The 25179-nt window shown below is 45.2% G+C and overlaps 1 protein-coding gene across 5 annotated transcripts in view; it reads right to left on the reverse strand.

The window, feature by feature from the left end:
* MGAT1 (alpha-1,3-mannosyl-glycoprotein 2-beta-N-acetylglucosaminyltransferase) overlaps positions 1-22645 on the reverse strand; it is a 47057-nt gene extending 24412 nt beyond the window's left edge. The window contains exons 1-3 of one of the 5 annotated variants that reach the window (XM_081853556.1): positions 22557-22645; positions 20380-20955; positions 9197-9331 (exon numbers count right to left, since the gene is read on the reverse strand). The gene's annotated coding sequence lies outside the window, so the exon portion shown is untranslated. Of the gene's footprint in view, positions 1-9196; positions 9332-19836; positions 19998-20379; positions 20973-22183; positions 22430-22556 lie in introns of those variants that run through there. The other 4 variants (XM_081853557.1, XM_081853560.1, XM_081853559.1 and 1 more) reach the window with 4 other exon arrangements.
* Between the last annotated feature and the right edge of the window lie 2534 nt (positions 22646-25179).

The raw sequence follows: 25179 nt of genomic DNA on the forward strand, positions 1-25179 counted from the left end.
AGCTAATTTCTGCTGCCACGTTTCCCCAAAGAGGAGCGTTAACCATTAACTGCTCTCTTCCCAGCCAGCTGGTCGCCTGTTTCTGGTGGTGGTGGTGGAGGAAGTGCCTGTGTGTGTGTGTGTGTGTGTGTGTGTGTGAGAGAGAGAGAGAGAGAGAGAGAGAGAATGTGCTGGTTTCGAGGTAAACAGGATACAGAAGAGGGAGGGGATAATTGTGGGGAAATTAGGAAGCCCACTTTAGGCGAGCTGTGCATTAAGGGTGCAATGTACACCACCACTCAGAGTCCCATCGTGGGAAGGGGATTAAGGGAGAAGCAGCATGAGCATGATCTCAGACCACTCAGAGGTCTCAATGGGACAGCAAGGGAAAAAGTGAAGTGTTACCTGTGGCTGGGTGTGTACTTTTGTCTCCCACACCAGCACAATGGAACTGTGAGAGAAGGGAAGAGCCTGCTAGGGAGGAAGGAAAAGAGATACAATGGTAATGTGCCTTGGAGCACTGAGGCAGATAGGTTCATTTTAAAATCATCCTTAACCAAAGAGGCTGCTGAGGGATGGCGGAAGAGAAAGAAGAAAATCTTTACTGCATTGGGAACCAGTTTAATTATGAGGACAGGATTCAGCTTGACACGGAAGGCAAAGACGGTTAAAATGCCTAATCAGACACATTGAGTCCACCAAACTCTCTTGCTCTCACTGATTTTATGACGTGACAAATCAGACTTTCATGTTATATCTGTAACACCAAACAACAAAAACATTTATTGGATGATTTGGATCAAGTCTGCATCAGAAGATCAAGGCTGCAATTGAATATGGGGAGAGCCAGACGCAAAATTAGGACCAGATCACTCAACTCCATCCCCACCACAGCTGCCTACTCACTAATAGGAAACAGAACTCTGTCCCAGCCTGCGTAATGATGTTAGGGGGGAGGGGAAATGAGCAGAATGGACAAAAAAACAGGAAGCCATCAACAAAACCAAGGCAGACAATTAAGAGCAGCCTTGGTAGATCAGGCCAAAGCCCTACTAGTCCAGCATTATGCTCCTAAAGTAGCCAACCAAATGCTTAAGCAAAGCCCACAATGAGCACAAGAGCACTCCTGCTGATGATCCTCAGTAACTGATACTCAGAAGCATGCCACTTTGGATAGCAGAGGTAACGTATAGTCATCTTGTCACTGATAATCCTCCATATGCAACCTTATAGTAAATTTCTACTTAATAGCTCAGAACCATTGAAGGAACTCTGCATTCCTTAACCCGGTATTCTCCAGATGACTTCCGAATGGCACCAGGTTGAGGAAGGTTCAAAACATGGATTTTTAAAATATATTTCTCACCTTGCTTCCACAATGTAATTCCAAGCGGCATACACAGGGTATCCAAGGCAGTCTCCCAGCCAGGCGCTGACCAGACACAAACCTGCTTAGCTTTAGCAAAGCTGCTATATCCTGTGCCTTCTGACTATGGAAGCAACATGCATTTCCACAGCAGAGGGAAGATAGGTCTGGGCAACTATATTCCTATGATCTATTCCCTCCCAAGCTAACGTGCATATAGCCAAGTCAATTACAGAAGGAAGGCTGAAGGATGGCTGGAAAGGTCATACTGTCGAGATGTGATTCGAGCCTAGAGATGAGAAATAGTCTCATCTCTGTGCAAGGACACAGTTCCTAGTTTCTCAGTAGTTCTGAAACAGGCTAGCAGCAAACCCAAGTTTGGCCCACAGGGCTTCCCATTTGGCCTCCAAGATAGAACCCTCCTTGTTACTTAGGCAGCTCTTCGTTAGGCAACTCGGTCACTTTGTCCTATGGGAGCTCACATATTGCAAAAAAATCTTCCTGTGCCAACAGCAACAGAAACATTGGCAGCATTCACATACACCTCAGCTGCTCACTCCCATTTGCCTGTGTTTTGACTCACACAGGGGACTGTGCAGCTGTGATACATCTTCAGGGGAGAGCTCTGTCCAAGTCTATGTTGTGCACTAAGGAAGAGTAGGAGATTAAAGAACCATTGGCCCATAGATTGTACTAGACTAAGTCAGCAGGCAGGTCTAAAACTGCTGGCCCTTCCACCATTGTTCACTTATACAGCCCCCAGTATGAAGCTAATTGTCAACCAGGCCACTAGTTCAAGTATTTTGCTCAGGCTTAATCAACACTCCTTTGTTCTAGCCACAGCTCTAGAGCCCAGGCATGGTCAACCTTGGCCCTCCAGATGTTTTGGGACTCAAATTCCCATCATCCCTGACCACTGGTCCTGTCAGCTAGGGGTGATGGGAGTTGTAGTCCCAAAACACCTGGAGGGCTCTAGTGGATAAATGTCTCAAACTGAAAGTCCTCAAAGCAAGAAAAGAGGAGCACTTCAAGTTCATACCTATGAGCAGAGCAGGCAGATGGAAATCAGAGAAAGATCCCCACTGAGACCAACCCCCAATCTTGAGTCTCCAAATCCCAGTGACTGGAGAAACGGCAGCTAGAGGAGCCCAAAGGGAAAAAACTCCAATGCCACATTCTCCACCCTGATGCTGATGAAGAAGCAGACTAAGATGACCTCACCTTTTGCCTCTCAGTTTCACTTGCCGGAATACGAGTCAACAATTTTCATGATAGTTTTCTGGATGAACACTTGTCCTGTTGACATGTGAACTCGCAGAGAGTTAAGAAGGCAGCCAGGAAGCCTTGTTTCACAGGTGTACAAAAAAACATGCCTTCCCTTGAGACTCCAGGATGGAGATATTCTAGTCCAGCTGGTTCCCTCATGATACCTAACTCCCTCCTCTGTGAGCATCAGCTACCAGATCAGGGAGGATTAACCTTTCCCATCTAAAGAGGGGTGTGTGAGGAAGGAGTGAGAGGAAGAGAGAGAACTCAGTGAGTAAATTGATAATGTTTTGCTCGGTGGCTTTACTTGCTTGTTGAGTGGAATTGAGCAATACAGAACTCTCCCACCAAGAAGGGGCAGCACTAAGCTGGAAAAACGGAAACAGATTCTTGAGGCTTGGCTGCTGACCAAGCCTGTCAGAATCGGGGCCACCAGAGCTAAGGAATGCAAGCCACAGAAAGGGAAATAAAAAGCTCCGGAGCCAGGGAAACCTTGCCACTTGAAGACCTCATAGAAAGTCCCTTTTGCTTTGTTAGTCTTTCATTCGCCCCATCTGCGCAGCTGTAAAACTTCAAAGCTGTGGAGACCAAAAGCCTGTGTCACTTGGAAAGCATGCAAGTGCAATGCTCAAAGAGCCAAATCCCATGGCAGGTTCTGTGCTCTGTGACACAGCACAAAATACGCATGTCCTCAGGCACAATTTGTCCCTTTTCAGGAAGTGCCAGCTTCAGGTGGAAAAGGGGTGGGATGAGGAGGAGACGAAGGCTTAGAAACAAAGTCTCTTGCTTGTTCTGGCCTGTCTTATCTCAAACAGCTAGTCAGCAGCAGGAAGGATTCCTTAGACTGAGCCTGTTTCAGCATCGACTGTAGGAAGGATTCAAGGTTGGAGACAGGGAGAAAGGCTAAGACAACAGCATCAGGACCTGCGCTGGCTGAGGACTACCACCAGCAGCACAGAAAGGATCCCAGTTACGTTTTATATGTTGCTGCAATTTATTGTGGGTTTCTTAAACGTAGTTTAATCTTATTAGTAAGCTGCCATGGATGGATTTGTATTCTGAAAGGTGGAACAAACAACTGTAATGAATAATAATGGACCACCCAAGACAGATAGAAACCCAGCAACTAGATCATGCAACATATCCAGATGCTAACTTTGCCTGCCCGCCTATCCACTCAGACAACACTACTGTAGTGCTTAATAATATTCACCACACCATCAGGGGCTCATTCAACTGCTTATACTTCTACCTCCACTGTTGGACATCAGTTGCTGGGAATAACAAATGGGAAGGATAGGGAGAGTGCCTTGCACTCAGGTCTTGCTTGAAAATGTCTCAGCAGCAACTGTTTGGCCACTGTAAGAAAAGGAGGCTGGACAAGATGGGCCTTTGGACTGATCCTGCACAGCCCCCCTCCCATCTTCAACATGTGATGAAAGCCATCACCTGCCAACAAAGCCCTTCTATATGGCGCAAATAGATCAGTCACTATGCAGGAGTGTAAATGGATACAAGCCAGACATATAAATCCCATGTACATTTAGAAACCAGCAGGAGAACATTTCAGCCTTCCAGGATGCTCTACCACTGACCTAAACATCAATATTTTTCATGCAAAAAAAACTTCCAAGGGAGAATCCAGCATGAAATTGTTGAATAGTATTTACCATCAGGTTTGACTATATTCATGGGCTTAAATCAGAACCAAGGGTGTGGGGATGTAGGGGAGCAGGGGAAGTCCCATTATCAGAGTAGAAAAGCTTGTGCTGATGGGATAGAAATGCTCTTAAGCATGTGAAATTTTGATTTCAAACTGAAAACAGTATCATGACTACATGAATAAATGCTGTTTGCTTTTGCTAAAGGAATGGTAAACACGTTTACTTGGAAATAAGCACCATTTTGTTGTAGATATGGTCCTAGTGTATGATCTGAAGGCACACACACGAGGCCTTGCTGAAGCTAAGCAGCTCTGGGTCTATTCAGTGCCTGAATGTTTACTCCCTTGGAAAGAGGTGGAATATAATGGAGGAGAAGTGAGATATAAAGTAATATTTAAATCAATAAAGATAAACAACAAATAAACTATTCTGATTGTTACTTCAGGCATTTTGTTAACTACCTTGTCTCTTTCTTTTGGAAAAGAAAGGCAAAACAAAAATTGTAAAAATATAGGAATAATGCACACCATGGGCAGAAATCCTTGGAAATTATTCTGAGAGAATACGATCTGTAGACTTGTTTTTAACACCCATTGTCTTGCTTTGTAGCTTCTCCTTTATCCTTCAGAAGAACTGGTGACAGATACCTTCCATGGGCATAATGGGCACTGTAAGCAATCTGCCTTGCTTGGGACACAGTGACCCAGCTAACAGCATGATAAAGGGCTACAGGCAGGGCACAAGAGACTGAACACTTGAAACGGATTCCCATCTCTGCATAAAGGGGGAATTCAAAAGGTTTAAGGAAGGAAGTAATCAGATCATAGGTGAATGAGGGGTGGTGTTGCTTTCAGCTCTTTTGCTTTCCACACCACCCCAGGATTTAAAAATATTTGAAGGAAGGCTAGCTGTAAGTACCTCCACCATGAAGCATAGTCCATGTGCCTAAGATGTATGGTTTCCTCCACAGTGGTGCTCCAATGATGGGAGCTATTTATCCAGAAAAGCTCACCCAACCAATTCTACAAACAGTTTAGAAGACTGGTAAAGCTTTCGTCCTCTTGGAACAATGTCAGAATCTGCCTACAGATTTTTTTAAAAAATATTATTACTCATTTGTTTTCCTTGTTGCCTGTTAATTTGGAATACATTTTTTCCCTGATGGGGTTCCATTGTCCTTTATGCTGCATTCCAATGTGAGCAATCTTAGAGATCTTGGCTAAGACAGAAGCTTATACACCTGAATTTTTAAAAAAACAAAAACGTGAGAACTTTGGTATAGTCATAATGGGTTATTAGGCTAAGTAATACTAAAAAGAAGTGGCAGAAGTGGACAATTGGTGAGCCAAGGTTGGATCACAGTTAAGATAAGACACAATGTGACATGCTAATAATGTATGTAACTGCCTGCTGTCTTTCTCCTCATACTGTGTAATGAGCTGAGCTTGACTGAAAAAGTTGAGCTTGACTCTTGGCAAGAAAAAGGCACTGTGGGTGAGTGGTTCCAGTGTCTGGGAAACTGGTCAGCTGTCTGTCCTGGATGGGGCAGATATGCAGTCAGGGGTGCTTCTGGGTCCAGCTTTGTCACTGGAGCCACAGGTAGACTCAGTGGCTGGAAGCGCTTTTTACCAGCTGCACTTGGTACAGAAGCTTTTATTCTTCCTGGACTGGGAAAACTTGACCACAATAGTTCAGACACTGGTGACTTCAAGTCTGGATTGCTGCAATGTACTCGCTCCATTGTGCTTGACCTAGAAACTGCCGTTGGTGTAGAATGCTGCAGCACAGTTGCTAACAGAAGTGAGACCCTGCTCAGATATCTGCACTGGTTGCCGATTTCTTACCAGGCAGAGTTCAAGGTGTTACTATTAGTATACAAATAGTATACAAAGCCCTTAATGGCTTGGGACTAGTTTACTTGTGTGATCACTTTACCCAGTATGTGCCCTCTAAACCACTTTGATCTACAGAACTGGCACTGTTACAGGTGCCACATAATACCTGCTCCACAGTTTTGAGGAATCAAGTCTTTGAGTATAGCAATACCCATACTTTGAATTTCCCTGCCTCTTGACATTATTTTTGGCACTTACTTGTAACAGGTTTTGGCAATCCTACGGACATGACTAAATGACTAAACAACAACAACAACCCAGACCCATAAATGTTGGTGTGTTTTAATATTTTCTACAGTTTATTTTAATGATTTTAAAAATTGTTTTAAATTGTTTTTCTGATAATTTTGGTATTTTTTGGAAACCACTTAGAGGTTTTATTACAATCAAGTGGTACCGAAAATGTTAACAGGGCGTGGGTGGCACTGTGATCTAAACCTCTTGGGCTTGCCGATCGGAAGGTTGGCGGTTCGAATCCTTGTGACAGGGTGAACTCCCGTTACTCTGTCTCAGCTTCTGCCAACCTAGCAGTTCGAAAGCACACCAGTGCAAGTAAATAAATAGATAGGTACCACTGTGGCGGGAAGGTAAACGACGTTTCCATGCGCTCTGGCTTCTGTCACAGTGTCCCATTGCACCAGAAGTGATTTAGTCATGTTGACCACATGACGCAAAGTTGTCTGTGGACAAACGCTGGTTCCCTCAGCCTGCAGCGAGATAAGTGCTGCATCCCATAGTCACCTCTGACTGGACTTAACCATCCAGGGGTCCTTTACCTTTATTTTTACCTATATAAAATGTTATTCAATAAATATGTCTAGTGTGGCTCCATCTATGCCGACTTGGCATTCTGCTGCATTTTAAGGATATGCAACCTTAATAAAGGAATCTGACCCCAGTATTAGTCTAGGACATGGATGGACAACTTTGATCGCACTAGCAAAATAACTTCCTGTGCCAGATGTGTGTACCCTATTTGCCTGTTTCAGTTTCAAGCAACTTACTACAATTTGCACACTGTTTTCTGAAACCTGAAACCTGCCACCTGCCACATTATAGTGGGCAGACACCTCTTCATCAAACCATGTGCTGGTTTTGGAGTGGCTATCCTCATGTACAAAAGCAGAAGTTACTTGGACAATCCTCCCATGGCTTGCCTTCTCATTTCCCAACCTGCTCTTACTATTTGGCTAGCCTTGTAAATAGTTGGAATTGGCTGTCTGGGTTGAGGAAGATTTGCCACCCAATGGGGAAACAGGGAATGAACCCTTTCAGATTGCCAGTATGCCAGTAAAGGACTAATATTCACCTAGCTGGCAAGTAATTCTTGTGGACCACTTTAAGGTGATGTGCACAACTTGCTAATAACTAAGGTTATTGCTCAGAAATACTATTGTCTGCTGGAAGCCTCAGGAAGGTTTAAAAATAGTGTTTGTTTTTTAAAACAACACAGAATGAAATAGGACCCATTATAGGCCCCCAATCTTTTGTCATCTTATTATGGGGTGCTATTCCATTTCGTTTTACACTTGCAAGCTACATTTCTCCCTGTGCTTTATTCTATCTACCTTCAGCAGCTGCCTCTCTTTCTAGGGCATGTTTTAAGATGAATAGAGACACCCACAAAGGTTGAGCATCAAAAGAAGGGAAGAAATGTCATGCCTGACTCCAGGAGAGAGATGGTATGCTTTGCAGCAGACTGCCACTGAGCCAGAAGAAAAAAAAAATGGACATGGAAGATCAAACAGCAAATATAGGGCAGGATTGTTAGCATACCTGCATTTAACAGAAAGAATAAAAATGAGAGAGGCGTAGATAAAACGGTTCCAATACCTTGAGCAATTTTAAAAACTGGACCCTAAAGAGATACTTTTGGCACTGTATTGATTTGGGACATCTAGCCTTTAAGCCTCTCCTACCCCTCTGCCAAATCACAAATGAGAATTGCTGCATTTTTCCTCAGCACCCAACTGTCATCACATCCCGATCCAAGCCCCCCAGGACAAAACAAGTAGCAGCCCCCCCCCGCGTCTCCCTCCCCTTCCTCCCCAGCATGCCTCTTCTGCATCCCCCCTCTCCTCTCAATTTCCATCTAACGTTGCCTCCCCCCCCCCAACATCCTTCTCTCCTCTTTTACGGGGCTCCCTCCAGAAAATGAGGATATATTTGGCCCGTGGAGACTCTCCTTGCCTCCAACTGGGACTTACTAATTTAATTTTTCCCCTCCCTCCTTTACCAGCCTCCTGTCTGGACACCCCTCTTCCTTTCCTCTCTTCTCCTCTCCTTTCCCTCCTTCAGCCAGGATCCCTCTTCCATTCTCTCCCTTTCTCTGCTTCCTAGAGCAGACTCCCTCCCTCCAAGGGCTTCTGTAGCGCTTTCAGGCATCTTAGTTTGCAGTGATGGAAAGGGAGATGCAGGCATGTCTCACTTTGGAAAAGCAGTGCCAGGCCTGTGGGAGCATCCAAGAGCCCTTACGCTGCCTTCTCAAAATCAGGCAGGCTTTGGGAAGGTGGCAGGGTCCACTCAAAACAACAACAACAACTCTGTCCGGATTTCCACTTTTGGAAATATGGCAACCCTAGTTAATTGCTATGTGGAAACTCATTCCCAGCCATTCTGTGAGAAAATGAAAGCCTTTTGGGGCAAAAGGTCATTACAACAACCGGGTTATAAAGTCTTATGATCAAATGCATGAAATTTCTCTGGTAATAAACTTGGTTATCTCAAATGCAAAGCTAACTTGTCAACAAGCCACCTTTGAACTGATTTCAATATTTATTAATTAAATTTGTATACTGCTTTTCATCTGAAGATCTTAGGGTGCTTCATAACATAAAAATGCAAGATGCACAGCCAAATAAGTGACCCGAATCAAATTTTTATACTTCTTCTAAAAAAGCCTGTTTTAAAGATAAGTGATAGTTGATGCTTGGCACTCCCACATCTAAAAAAATGTAAGCTGGGAAAAGTTTGATCCACCTCCCCCACTTCCACAACAGACCCATGCTCATTGAGTCCCCACCTACCTTTTTATCAGAAGCAGGCACAAAAAGCTCCTTATATTTTTAAACGCAAGTATAGCGCATAAGACAACTCCCATGATGACATGTGTGCAGATGTTATATCCACTTTGCGAAAGACTCAAGACTCCTAGAAGTCACCTAATTAAAAAGAAAAAGTAAGTCTGCTATTTGCTGCCAAAGAAAAATTCAAATATAACTAGTATAGGTTGATGTATCATTAGGATCTCTGTGCTGCACCATGGATAAATGAGGCATGGCACAAAGATCAGGAGAGAGATGTCAGAAGACCAAGTTCATGTTTTTCAGAAATCTTAATCTCCATGCTTTGGATGGTGAAACTTGGATTTCCGGCATACATTTTAAAAATTCAGCTAAATAAACAGCCTTATAAACTATGCCATCAAATTATAAATTATGCCATCAAATGCCAACAGTGTCCTTCAGCTCTCTATATTGGACAAACAGGCCAAACCTTACGCCAAAGAATAAACGGACATAAATTGGACATCAGGAATCACAAGACAGAGAAACCAGTAGGAGAACATTTCAATCTCCCAGGACATTCTATACAAGATCTCAAAGTAGCTGTTCTATTACAAAGGAATTTCAGAAATAGACTGGAAAGAGAAGCTGCTGAATTGCAACTTATTGCCAAACTTAAAACCATGGAGAGACCTGGTCTGAACAAAGACATTGGATTTTTATCTCATTATACATGACAAAGCCATTTTTCACCTTTTCACCCCTTGCTTTTTCCTGTAAGACCTATTGCAGTCGTTAAGAGTCGTCAACAGGCTCATCACAGCCATCTGCCAATCACCCATTCCCACCACCCTTCTGAGTAATACCCCTCCCCACCTTCTCACTATATAGAAGGGTCTGGTGACTTCTGTTTCAGTGTATCTGAAGAAGTGTGCATGCACACAAAAGCTCATACCAAGAACTAACTTAGTTGGTCTTTAAGGTGCTACTGGAAGGAATTTTTTTATTTTGTTTTAGCCTTATAAACTGTGTAACATAGTGGAAGCAGATTGGGAGGGGGTGCAGGGGGAATAGGCAGGAGACTTCATATAATAATATCTTTACATCAAAAGGGGTAATGCATTTTAGGTTTAATAAAAAATAAAATAAAAACACAAAGTGATGTAAGTCAGATTCTTTTTCAGATGTGCCAACATTTCTACACAACAGCAGCCACTGAGGGTTCCTAAATACCTGACAATATGTCAGAGACTAAACAAAAAAGGACCACTGTGTTGCGAACAGAACAATCAGACAACCCAAAAGCAACACGGTAGGCTAATAATGTAATTATAATACTTTTATATCACTACTGAATTATGTCTAAATTGACAATCAGATACAATATAATACAATACAAACATACAATATATACATGGTGACACCAACATTTGTATCCTGTGTACCCTTTTGGACGTTTTACTTGGTAATGTATCTCTTATTGTGTAATAACCATTTACAGAATGTTCAGGTATATCTCATTTATTGTATTTGAATGTAACTGATTCCATTTGGTATTATTATCAATCAGCTGAGGAAGAACATTGATTGAAACAGTCGGTCATCCTGGAAGGACTGTCCTGTTGCTGTGTTTGGAGCACCAACGTTCTTCAGCTTACTCTCTACAAATACTGCATATTTGCCTCAAGCTTTAGTGATTCTTCGTGACGTTACACATGTCCCTTATTTTGGGACATTTTCTTAACTCACGTTAGCTGGTGTCACCATGTATATATTGTACGTTATCTGATTGCCAATTAAGACATAATTCAACAGTGATACAAAAGTATTGTAATTATATTATTAGCCTACTGTGTTGCTTTTGGATTGTCAGTCAATATGTCAGAGACTTACATTCACGCATGATGCCTCCCCCATGATTCTTAAAAGCCCCATCTTTGACTGACATCCTCTTGGCTTCCAAGCTTATCCACTGAAGCCTTGAAACCTACAGAAAGTTCTTCACAATGATAGACTAATTCAACAGATTCCAGCCTTATTTGGTTAGAATTGTAATGCTGACCAAGTGACAGACCAAATGCCAACCAACAGCCTATCTGATAATAGTATCCAATTGTGGCTAAGCATTCCATAGGAAAAATAATGCCAATGTGAAACTGGCATTCTTGCAACAGCACCATCCATTTGCAATGGCAGGAGTAAGGTCTCCATGCTGCCCAGCCATGCATCCCACCCTTCCTATACAACCTGCCACCATCTGCCCTGTAACTCTCCCTCCAGTTCTACTGCCACAATTAAAATTACACAACCCAGCTTCTCCTGCTGACATATCTGAACAGAAATAAGAAGAGAGAGGTTAGGAGCAAAACAAAAAGAAACACACAAGCAGTTGCAGAGGGGACGAGTCTAGTGCTGCCAACCAGAGAGAATTTTACGGGCTTGGCCAATTGCCATCACAAGAGAACGCAAAGCCAGAAAGTTCCAGCTGAGCAGTTTGTGCTATTATTGTGCCCATGTGCGCCATTATAGCAAGCGCTGAGACATCACATGGGGGCAGTAACTGCATTTGTAGTGGGGTACACATGTGAAAGCACTGAAAGCTTTGTGCTGCTACTGCAATGAACATTGTATTGCTCCGTTCAGCTCTGCCTCTCAATACGAGGCTATCAGGGAAGTGGCAGGCACCATTTTGTAGAGTGCACCTGGAGAGACCACATGAGTATGTACATAGTGCTTGTCTAGATGGGTAAAGGTAAGTCAGCAAGTGCAGTAGAGGGGCCAGTCCCCTCCCTCTCAGCTGAACCACCATCTCACACAGTTGTGAGGCTGCAGTCCCTGGAGGCAGGAGAGAGGAAGTCACCAAATTACACAACCACCCCCCCCCCCCAGACAGGGAAACATTATCCTCACAAAGGAAAGGCCATCCGAACATGCTTGGGAGCACACTTGCCCTTGAGCCCTTATCTGAAAGAATTTCAGGTGGGGATGACCACTGAGACGGGGAAGTTGGCCATTCTCCAAGGCGCTCACTTAAGCGAAACACAGCACAGGCCACAAGTGTCCTGAAGTCAAGATTATTACCAAGGTAACTGCATTTGGGGTGGTGAGGAAGGTGCTCAATTTCCATTCCATATTTTCTCCAGGAGTTCAGAACTACAGCGTTCACCACACCTTTTATTTGCTTGCCACCCTTTGAGGGAGGTTAGATTGAGAGATAGTACTGGGAAACCTTGGGCTAGTCACTTTTTGGCAGAGCTGCTTTTTGAAGCTGGGCCTCCCTGTTCTACAAACGAAACTCTAGCTGTTACATCACACTAACCTGGCCTGCTGACTTGTAAAGGTTGTAAGTCAGGGGTGCCCAAACGTTTTCCAAGGGGGGCCAGATTTGATGAAGTGAACATGTATGAGGGCCACAGGGGCCAGATTAACTTGGCCGGTGCGGTCCAGATTAGGTTCCCAAAGCGGACTTTGGACATGTCTGTTGTAAGTAGAATAGAAATCTGCTGGCTTCTAGAAGGCAGACATTTCTGCAATTAGCAGTTCTGCTACTCTTCCTAAAAACAAGCTCTTAAAATATGTTATCAGTATTACACAGACTCTTTTCTACTACCAGTCAAACGGTAACCAGAATTCTCAACAGAGCCAGCCAAGGTTTCTAGATCTGCAGATCAGAGCAATCTGTCAGAAAACACGTGTCTGCCCTTTGCAATGTTTCTTGGGTTCTGCCAAGCAACAGAGACTTAATTGAATGGCTTTCAATATTTAACACTAATGAAAAGAGTTCTTCCCCAGAACACAGAAGCCATCGCTGAGTTCTGAACACTCATTCAAGTCAGTCTCAGCTGAACTCTGAATCAGATCACCTCACAGAATGTAAGATGGCCAGCAGCTTAAATGGCTTTTTAAAATGCCCAAACCAATTTACAGAGGATAGGCCTATCAATCACTGTTAGCCATGAAAGCTAAAATGAAAGTACCACAGATGGAGGCCGTACAGATCTGAATACCAGTTGCTGGAGGGTAAATCATAGAGAGAGCCATCACATTCATGACTTGTGAGTGGCTGATTCCTGTTAGAAACATCTGGCTGATTCCTGTTAGAAAGTGAATGCAGGGAATTCTTGTAGGTCTAAGGAGAAATTGAGGTGTTTCTACCTGCAATCTTGTTAGAATCTACAGGCCAGGCCCCATTATGACTTCTTCCTGAGGTTGTGAGGACACTACAGAATAGGGATGGAGAATCCCAGTGTTATTGGGCTACAACTCCTGGCCTGGGGCTGATGGGAGTTGGAGCCCAAAAACATATGGAAAGCTACAGGCTTCCCATTCTAGCGCAGAACATATTGCAGGTACCTGTGTCTACTTACTACAAATGTGTTATACTGGGCACAGCTTAAACAGAAATAATGTAATTTATGCAATAATCTTGCAGGAAAACAATTCATTGGTTTAAGAATGGAGACGAGCAGCTCACAGGTGAAGTGAAATGTTAAGAATTCTCCAGCTGTGAGAGGGGCCACCCTCATGAAGCACAAATAGTTTCTATAGGGGAGGCAAGCTTCACATCCACCCCCGTTTGTCTCACATTTCATCCAGGATGTCCCTTCCCACTGACCTGGCTAGCTAAGACTATTTCTCCACTGGCTTTTATGTTCCCAGGAACCAAAATTACACAGTAAACACAACTACTTCCAAGTGAAGGAGTAAGAGATGCAGCCAAGGCATTGCTTGTTGAAGTGTCCTGGCTATACTTGAGTAGAGTTTATCTTGATTTAGAGTGGCACACTAATTAAATTTGGGATCGCCCACAATCAAGGCAATAACAACACAACTCTCAGGTGTTGCAGAAGAGAAGAGAGAAACCACATGACACATTTCAGTCTAAATAGCCATCTGGTCAGACAGGATAAACTATTATGCTGTGCATGTTGAGTAGCCAAACAGACAGCTACTTTGTTTGTGTGTTACACTAAACCATTGTTCAGTGATACGTGAACAGGTCAGAATGAGTGAAATCTCACATGTTCCCCCTTTCCTCCTATAACAGTTCGGAAAAGGAATTCATTAGTGTTTACTTTGACAGAGGTCTGTTGTTTAATACCAATCAAAGATTGGAATTTAAAACAAACTCTGGTCAAATAAACAAGCCAAGACGGAAAACCCGCTAGACGAAAGGGTTTTCAGTTTTGGAGGCGCTTCGCAAAATGAATTTCCCTATGGGCTTGCTTCGCAAGACGAAAATGTCTTGCGAGTTCCTGTGGGTTTTTTCCCCTCCCCCCCCTTTTCCTAAGCCGTTAAGCCGCTTATCAGCTGATCCGCTGATAAGCCGCTTAACAGCTGATCGCTAAAAGCCGCTAAACCGCTAATAGCGCTAATCCGCTAAGCTGTCAATGGGCTTGCTTTGCAAGACGAAAAAACCGCTATACAAAGAGCCTCACGGAACAGATTAATTTCGTCTTGCGAGGCACCACTGTACATGCAACAAGGCAGCAGGATTCTGTGAAACCAAAAGTAAATGCAAGCAAAGTCTTCCTCCTTACCACATGGGAGTGAAGAACAGGTGTAAGTCCAAGGCTTTGCTTGGGTTCATTCCAAGTAAGGGGATAACATGGATCCCCCAGAAAAGACCCTGGAGCTGCTACCCAAAGCCATCCACCATCAGAATAACATCTTCAGTTTAGCTTCTGTGGTCACCTGGATCTCAGTCTCTCTCTTCCCCCATTAATTTGCATAAACTCATAAGAGGCTGAACATATTTCGAAGAGACTGAGTTAATTAGGGCCTCAAAGTTCTTGTACAGTCATGATCTCAGAAAACCAGAGATGGGTGGAATTCAGTATTCACAGGGAATACTGTACGTGATGTTGGAACTAAACAGGGAGTCGCTGAAACATCTTGCCCATAATACAAGCCTAGCCAACCATTATTAAATTACTTTAGTATCACTGACCTTACGAGCCAACATTTAACTTTAAATTAGGACATGCTGCATAGAATACTGAATATACAGTGTAAAACACTGTGGTGGATTCAACTTGACCCCATTTAAGGCCAATCTTGCAGAGTTAAAAGCATGGGGGCTGCTTATTGGAGACTTACGGTAGGATTCAACTAATGAGTCATCAGATGAAGCCCTGTCAGAAGTCTTGTCAGAGGAGGGGAGACATCAGTTTTCCCCTGGGGGGGGGGGGGAGAGAGATACGAACTCTGGAACAGTGCAGAGGGGGGAGAGAGGGGATCATATCATCTGGCAAGTCCATGAAAGAACAATCACTTTAGAGCAAGGTTGAATTTCTCCCAAAAGTCCTAATGGCTCTGTCTTTTGTGCAGATACGAGGTAGCAGCTCTACCTCTCTTTTAAATCAGAACCAGTGAAGGCGGTGAAGGTCCTGTGTGAGTGTCTGGAGGCGGTTGGAGAATGGATGGCAGCTAACAGATTGAGGTTGAATCCTGACAAGACAGAAGTACTGTTTTTGGGGGACAGGAGGTGGGCAGGTGTGGAGGATTCCCTGGTCCTGAATGGGATAACTGTGCCCCTGAAGGACCAGGTGCGCAGCCTGGGAGTCATTTTGGACTCACAGCTGTCCATGGAGGCACAGGTCAAATCTGTGTCCAGGGCAGCTGTTTACCAGCTCCATCTGGTACGTAGGCTGAGACCCTATCTGCCTGTGGACTGTCTCGCCAGAGTGGTGCATGCTCTGGTTATCTCCCGCTTGGACTACTGCAATGCACTCTACGTGGGGCTACCTTTGAAGGTGACTCGGAAACTACAACTAATCCAGAATGCGGCAGCTAGACTGGTGACTGGGGGCGGCCACCGAGACCATATAACACCGGTCTTGAAAGACCTAGATTGGCTCCCAGTATGTTTCCGAGCACAATTCAAAGTGTTGGTGCTGACCTTTAAAGCCCTAAACGGCCTCGGTCCAGTAACCTGAAGGAGCATCTCCACCCCCATCATTCTGCCCGGACGCTGAGGTCCAGCGCCGAGGGCCTTCTGGTGGTTCCCTCATTGCGAGAAGCAAAGCTACAGGGAACCAGGCAGAGGGCCTTCTCGGTAGTGGCGCCCGCCCTGTGGAACGCCCTTCCAGCAGATGTCAAAGCGATAAACAACTACCTGACATTCAGAAGACATCTTAAGGCAGCCCTGTTCAGGGAAGTTTTTAACGTGTGATATTTTACTGTATTTTTGGTTTCTATGGAAGCCGCCCAGAGTGGCTGGGGAGGCCCAGCCAGATGGGCGGGGTATAAATAATAAATTATTATTATTATTATTATTATTATTATTATTATTATTATTATTATTATTATTATTATTATTATTATAGCAGGCAGTACAACCATTTTGCTCCATATCCTTGCTGCTCTATGGGATCAGTGAAACAGAAGCATTTCCATGTGCATCCTCCCCTTCTGCACTTTCTGCATATTTGTTTCATCTTTCATCTGGGACATCCTGAAATCTCCTCCCCTCTAATTTAGCATGGTATCAGACCTAAGCACCATCTGTATTGTGGAAGCCCATCTACAACTCTTGGGAGTAAATAACAATCATGTTTGGACTTGCTGTATTCAGATATATGGAAATGTGCACATTGATTTAATAAGCCCACTAGGTGATCAGGGCTTTCACAAGTTTGAATTTTTAAAGCAAGGATCAAAGTAATCAAACAGGTTTTAAAAAAAGGAGAGCAGAGGCTTGTGGGACTCGTCAAAGCAAGAGGGTCAAGTGCCAAAAATAGTGCTCAGAAAGCAATATTTAGTATACTGAGTAGTGAGCAAATAGACACTATAAACAGAACTTTACAAAAATACCCTATGCCAGCCCCTGCTTTGCCCATGTCAGATTAATAGCCTGGTATGTGATTTGCTATGTAAGGAAGCAATTTGGGCTTTTGCTCCAGTGTGGTATCATGCGTTGTGATTATGTACCACCACAGCAGCTCATGATACCACAACTTGATCAGGGTGCAACTGATCAAGTCAGACTTGGCAAGAGACAGTGGCCTCACATAGGCAGGGCAGTGGCCACACTGAGCACTATCCTATCCACGCCAGTTGAACCACCCTTCCCACAGTGCAAAATTATGCTAGTATGAACTCAATAACATGTGTGGCAGGACTCAGAGACTAAACAGACAGGACAGACAACCCTGGGCCCTAAAATCACGTGTCAGTTTCAGCAAGTACCCTTCACAGAAACCATTAAATTGAACTTCCAGTTTCCTATCTACTGCTTCAACAGGGTAAAGAACAGCTTCTATCTGTGGGCTGTTAGGCTGCTGAATGAAAAGATAACAACAGGGCAAATGACTTTTGGGTTTGGTGGGTGTGCGTCAGTAAACAAGGGGAATTAAGACTAAGAGGGCTGGGTGGGGGGTGCTCGTGTAATCTCACTGTATACAAGTTGTACAAGTGACAATAAAGTATTTCAATTCCACTGTCGCCAAGGCTGGAATCCTGCAAATGCTTATTGGGAGTACAAGTGAGTGCATTAGGACTGACTTCTAGATAAACATACACAGGTTTGCAATTCATGGGACTGATCTGTGAACTAGAGGCCTCTGGCCCAGATCTTACTTCTGACATTAGGTTCCCTTCAGTAAGCTGCTATCTCTCACAGATTCACATACCACATAGCTAGAGAGGGCACAGCTGTGTTACTGAGTTCCCAATTGGAAACTCTGTAATGTACCCAGTCAGCTTAAGGTACAACCTCAACACACTTCCAAGGCTCCTGATAGTTCCTTGGCAGCCACGTCTTTACCTGCTCCACACCTGGCATTACATATAGTATCAGGTGGGTGTGGTTTGCCGGGGGGGGGGGGGGAGGGGAGGTCTCAGACAAAATTGAAACCTGTGCCAGGCCAATTTATTATTATGTATTAAATTTTATCTCTTCCTATCCTATCCCATCCCATGATTCCAGAGCAGCGGACACCCAAGTAGCAAAATTTCATAATAAAAACACATTCAAAACATCTAAAAGTACAGTGGTACCTCGGGATGCAAACAGGATCCGTTCTGGAGCCCCGTTCGCATCCCGAACAGAACGTAAGACGCGACAGCGTGTCTGCGCATGCCACGTTTTGCCGCTTTTGTGCATGCGCGTGATGTCATTTTGACCATCTGCACATGCGCGAGCGGCGAAACCCGGAAGTAACGCGCTCCGTTACTTCCGGGTCACCGCGGAGCGCAACCCGAAAGCGCTCAACCTGAAGCGTATTTATCCTGAGGTATGACTGTACTATGAATAACCCTGAAACTTGCAGAACAATCACATACTCTTACGTTTAACAATTTCAAGGTTTTAAGGAACAGTATCTTTGAGCGGGTGGCACTGTGGGTAAAACCTCAGCGCCTAGGGCTTGCCGATCGCAGGGTCAGCAGTTCGAATCCCCGCGGCAGGGTGACCTCCCGTCTTTCGGTCCCAGCTCCTGCCCACCTAGCAGTTCGAAAGCACCCCTAAGTGCAAGTAGATAAATAGGTACCGCTTTCTAGCGGGAAGGTAAACGGCGTTTCCGCGTGCTGCGCTGGTGCCGGCTCGCCAGAGCAGCTTCGTCACGCTGGCCACATGACCCAGAAGTGTCTCCGGACAGCGCTGGCCCCCGGCCTCTTAAGTGAGATGGGCGCACAACCCTAGAGTCGGACACGACTGGCCCGTACGGGCAGGGGTACCTTTACCTTTATCTTTGAGCCATCCAATGGCAGAGTGAACAGAAATGCTTTTAAGGTCTTCCTGAAAGTTAATAATGAGGGAGACAGGTTGTACATCAGCAGGAAGGTTATTCCACAAACGGGGACCCACCCAAGCTCTGTCACAGGTCAACACCAACCAGGAAGTCAACACTGCGGTATTGCTAACAGGGCCCTTTCATAGGGCCCAAGATGGTTGGTGTTGAGGGAGGCACATATTTAGGTACTGTACCTCAGTCCCAAGCTTTGTTTAAGGCTCTGTATACTCTTACTAACACCTTGATTGGGACCGGTATCTCACGCTACTTCCTCCAGGTATACCTGTAGCTAGCTGGTCACCACCCTCTCAATCACCTTGCCCAGGAAGGAATTATTAGAGACTGGGTAGCAATTTTCTAAAACCTCTGAACCCATGAAGGCCTCTTCAAAAGGGGCCACACTACCACCTCTTTCAAGGCAGTAGGCATAACTACCTCCAATAGCAAGGCATAACCACTTAATGGACCATCCAGTCATTACTTCCCACAAGACTTTACCAGCCAAGACTGACAGGGATCAAGAGGGTGCGTAGCCAGCCCCCTGTCAGGGGTTCCCTACCTCTGAACAACAATGCTCACTAAGACTGAAATATTAACTTACAAAGGCCTTGTGATCTGAAGCATTCTGACAAGCATTCTATCCATATACTGTGATTATTACAACCATTATAATACTGTGATTACAAAAATAATGATAGGATACATTGAAACTGAAATATAGATCTGGCTAAAGAAATAAGTACAATCACTCCATTAAGTCAATCTAGAAATATCTCAGATCCAAATTAAATGAAGCCTCTAGATCAAATAAATGCAAATTACACCCAACACAATCATATATTATGATAAAGAGAAACAAAGAAACGTATGATCAATGTGCCCAGCATATTTGTTCTCCACCGAAGAGATTTCTTCAGAAATACATACCACATTTCTGGACATCTGTTCCTGCAATGATTATTTTTGTCCTTTCACAGGTCTCAGGCACTACATGCACAACTGGTCGCTGTCTCTGAATGACTGCAGTTAACTGATACAGGAAAGCACCCAGATCTACTACAGGGTGTATTCAAAAGGCCCTCACACCCTTCCTGTTGCAACAAGATTCAATTACTGTGAAGGGTTATGTGTGCCTAGCTAACTGGCAGTTCTGCGCCAAGTATAAATTGCGAAAGCCAAACAGATGCACACAAGTCTACTTAACTCACCTACTTTATTAGGAAAGAAATGGGTCACTACAGACATTAGGGACAAGAGGTACATGAAATCCTACCTACTCACATAACCTATCAAGCCCAGATTTCAACAGATTAAAGGTAAAAAACATGGGGCTTGATTCATTCACTTCATACTTGCACTTTCATAACTGAACACATAGTGAATGACATCCAAACACTTGCAAGCTAAACAGAATATGGTTACAGTGCAAAACAAGTGTAAGCTTTGAGTGAATTGCACCTAACTACTCACCTGGAAGGTGTCATATTGCCATAGATATAGGGTGGCCAGCCTAATGTTCTTCTCTCCTGGGGGAGGGGGGTCACTTGGCACCCCCCTCCCCCTTCAAAGACTCCACCTTGAAGAAACAGTAGAGTGAGATAAGCCAGAAAAAGTCTTCTTTCTTCAATTTCTTACACAGACCCCACTATGCTTAAAGGTAGGGGTGAAATGTTCCTGCAGCCTTAGCCACCACTAAAACAAATGGCAGCATGGTCTTCCGGTGCCAGGATAATCCCCTTCAAGTCTTTTTTAAGGCTCGTGTGGAATCTTCCATTTCACAGAGGGGAAGTTCAGTCTTCACAATTGATCATAACCTCCGCTACAGAAAACCCACGGAGCGCAGCACTCTCATTGTCCTCAGTGTCTAGCTGTTCTTCTCAGTTGTCCTTAAGCCTGGTTCCACATCTCTTTGTACTGTAGATTTTTTTTAGACACAATCTCAAAAAAGACACAAGTTCTTGCTGGATTTAAACAATGCCAGTAGGATTCCCTGGCCGGAGGCACAACACTGCGTCGCCAATTGTTCTGGCCTCAGTCACCATGCCCCTGTGTAGCATATAAAACTGGATTAAAAACCTTCTGCCTTTCAAGCTCATTCCTACATAAGCCTTGATCACTACCACTTATAACAATTATTTATTTGTACCCTGTCCATCTGACTGGGTTGCCCCAGCCACTCTGGGTGGCTTCCAACACTTCTAAAAACATAATAAACTCAGACTGAGACCAGAACTTTCCCATGGATAACTCTGTTGCTTCACGCAAACACCACCCGGGAGGGCAGTCATCTAATCATTTCTCTAAAATGCAACCTCTTGCCTGACGCTGAAGGACAGATGGGACCGCTTGTCACACACCTTCCCTCGCAAAGATTGCAGGGGTCACATAATTAATTAGTGTTTTGATTTGTTGGAAGCTGCCCAGAGTGGCTGGGGGAGCCCAGTCAGATGGGTGGCTTATAAATAAACTCTTATTAATAATATAGTACTATAAACAGGGCCATAATAATTTTCTTTATTAGGTACATTTCTAGCCCACCCTTTATCACAACGGATCCCAGGTCAAAATTAACACACACAGACATATATATATCTTGTGTGTGTGTGTGTGTGTGTCTATATATATATATATATACAGTGGTACCTCGGGTTAAGTACTTAATTCGTTCCGGAGGTCCGTTCTTAACCTGAAACTGTTCTTAACCTGAAGCATCACTTTAGCTAATGGGGCCTCCCACTGCCTCCGCATCGCTGGAGCACGATTTCTGTTCTCATCCTGAAGCAAAGTTCTTAACCCGAGGTACTATTTCTGGGTTAGCGGAGTCTGTAACCTGAAGCGTATGTAACCCGAGGCACCACTGTGTGTGTGTATGTGTGTGTGTGTGTATATATATATATATATATATTCACACACAAACACCACTGCAGCTTTTAAGATTTGGGGCAGCTACTACCTGTGAGAGAAAACGATACTGGGCTACCCAGTACAGTGGTACCTCGGGTTACATGCGCTTCAGGTTACATACGCTTCAGGTTACAGACTCCGCTAACCCAGAAATAGTGCTTTAGGTTAAGAACTTTGCTTCAGGATGAGAACAGAGATCGTGCTCCGGTGGCGTGGCAGCAGCAGGAGGCCCCATTAGCTAAAGTGGTGTCTCAGGTTAAGAACAGTTTCAGGTTAAGTACAGACCTCCGGAACGAATTAAGTACTTAACCCGAGGTACCCCTGTACCTGGCAGCCTCTTAGGCTCACCTAGATACGGTATTGTGAGGACAGTGCTGCTTATATGCGCTCTAACTGACCAGGGGATGGGAGGTCCTACAGGGAAGAGGTGTCCCCTTTAAAAAGTCAAGTGACAGGGCCTTTCGCGGCTCCTTCTCTGCGCCCACCTCCCGGCCGACTGCGAGCAGCCCCTTCGCTTCCCTCAGGCTCGCTCCCAAAGCACAGGCGTTTCTAAATACGCGGATAAATAGGGCGCGGGGCGGAGAGGGGCTGCCCTGCTCCCTCCCTCGTGTCCTTCGGTTCCCCCTCCCCTCCGTCCCTTCCCCCTCCATACCCCTCCCCCGCCCGCCTCACTCTGGGGGGGGCCGCGCTGCCCCCCAACTCCTCCGGCGAGAGGGGCGCCCCCCGCCTCCCCGCGCACTGACCGAGGGCAACGACAGCAAACGGCAGCCAGCAGCAGAATTCCAGCCACTTCCGCCAGGCAGCGCCGGAAGCGAACCCATGGCAACCAGCCGTCCCGCCCCCCTCACCCCACCCGCTTTCTGATTGAGACCACGCCTCCCTTCCCTCATGCAAGGGCGGAGACTGGAGAGCGGTTTCTTAAGGCGAGTCCGTCCTCGCCGGAGGCCACGCCCTCTTCCCTCCCTCCGCGCTCCAAACCAATACACGACTCGCAAGGCCGTTCGATCCGGCGCCGGCCCCGCCCCGCTCGCCCTTGACCCGCCGCGTCAAAAGCGTCACCTCTTCCGTAAGGAGGACGGGGGAAGCGCGGCGGGTGACGTCGCTCTCGCCTCAGAAATATGTATATTCACGCGCGCGAGCGCTTGAAGGGACGTAAAACGACGTAGGTAGGACTCGTCGCCCCTCCCCTTTTGCTTTCCTCCAATCCGCCGCCCGGCAGCCCGCACCAGACACGCCCACATTTGGGAACCGCCCCCTCCAACTTCCTACTTGGTTTCAAGGCTGGTTTTTTCCCCTCCAGTCGCGTCTCTGTCCGTGTGCCTCTTGCGCCCCCTGGCGGTTCAGAATAATCATTTGAAAACTAGAGCTTCCGTACAATAGAAGGTCAATTTTCCCTAGAAGAACTCTGTGTTTTTATATCCAGTTGTGGCCGCATGGTGTATATGCCCATGCATACTAAACATTTACTGGCACGCATCACGAGCCTCCAAATTGTACCGATGGCACTGGCTCCCACTGTCCCTGGCATCTGTGTCCTTTCTCTCTCTTCCCTGCCTATCCATAAGGAACTCTGGAACTCGAGAGACAGCATGTCTCAGAGAGGACCACAATTTCTCTCAAACTGCAGACCCTCCAAGTATCCCTATTTTCCAGGTTCAGGTAGGTAGCTGTGTTGGTCTGACGCGGTCGAAATAAATAACAAAATTAAATTTTTATTTATTTTCCAGGCAGGGACAGTCCTGGATTTATAGAAGCCATCCCAAGTTTCTGATTTGAACCCAAAATGTCCCACTTTTCCTTAAAGGTAAAGGGACCCCTGACCATTAGGTCCAGTCTCTGCCCACACTCTGGGGTTGCGGCGCTCATCTTACTTTATTGGCCGAGGGAGCTGGCGTACAGCTTCCGGGTCATGTGGCCAGCATGACTAAGCCGCTTCTGGTGAAACAGAGCAGCGCACAGAAACGCCGTTTACCTTCCCGCCGGAGCGGTACCTATTTATCTACTTGCACTTTGACGTGCTTTCAAACTGCTAGGTTGGTAGGAGCAGGGACCGAGCAACAGGAGCTCACCCCGTCGTGGATTCGAACCGCCAACGTTCTGATCGGCAAGTCCTAGGCTCTGTGGTTTAACCCACGTCGCCACCCGTGTCCCATCCCTTTTCCTTAGGACATCTCTATTTTCATCGGAGAAATATTGGAGGGTATGGTAGGATGTCCCTGTTTTCATCAGAGAAACGTTGGAGGGTATGGAGTTATCCGACCTGGAGTCATCTGAAGACAGATAGGGAAGTTTTTTTTTTTTTTTTTTTTTAAGTAATGTTTTATCACGTTTTTTATATATGTTGGAAGCTGCCCAGATTGGCTGCGGTGTTCGACTTGTGTCTGCGGTGTTCGACTTGTTGTGTATGCCATCAAATGCCAACAGTGTCCTTCAGCTCTCTATATTGGACAAACAGGCCAAACCTTACGCCAAAGAATAAACGGACATAAATCGGACATCAGGAATCACAAGACAGAGAAACCAGTAGGAGAACACTTCAATCTCCCAGGACATTCTATACAAGATCTCAAAGTAGCTGTTTTACTACAAAGGAATTTCAGAAATAGACTGGAAAGAGAAGCTGCTGAATTGCAACTTATGGCCAAACTTAAAACCATGGAGAGACCTGGTCTGAACAAAGACATTGGATTCTTATCTCATTATACATGACAAAGCCATTTTTCACCTTCTCACCCCTTGCTTTTTCCTGTAAGACCTATTGCAGTCGTTAAGAGTCGTCAACAGGCTCATCACAGCTATCTGCCAATCACCCATTCCCACCACCCTTCTGAGTAATACCCCTCCCCACCTTCTCACTATATAGAAGGGTCTGGTGACTTCTGTTTCAGTGTATCTGAAGAAGTGTGCATGCACACGAAAGCTCATACCTAGAACTAACTTAGTTGGTCTTTAAGGTGCTACTGGAAGGAATTTTTTGTTGTGTCTGCAAAGGAAGCAAGGCTCTGTACAGTGTGTTGAACATTGACACCTTCTTTAATAAAGTGCTAGAACTGGCCATTCTGGCGCTTTTGACATCCTTCTTTGGTTTCCCTGTATCAAACCACTCCCACAAGCCCTAGAGCACTGGGTAGGCAAACTAAGGTCCGGGGGCCGGATCTGGCCCAATCGCCTTCTAAATCCAGCCCACAGATGGTCCGGGAATCAGCGTGTTTTTACATAAGTAGAATGTGTCCTTTTATTTAAAATGCACCTCTGGGTTATTTGTGGGGCCTGCCTGATGTTTTTGCATGAGTAGAATGTGTGCTTTTATTTAAAATGCATCTCTGGGTTATTTGTGGGGCATAGGAATTCGTTCACCCCCCCACC

Source organism: Podarcis erhardii, assembly GCF_964252035.2.
Source record: "Podarcis erhardii genome assembly, chromosome: 2".
NCBI classification, from domain to species: Eukaryota; Metazoa; Chordata; class Lepidosauria; order Squamata; family Lacertidae; genus Podarcis; species Podarcis erhardii.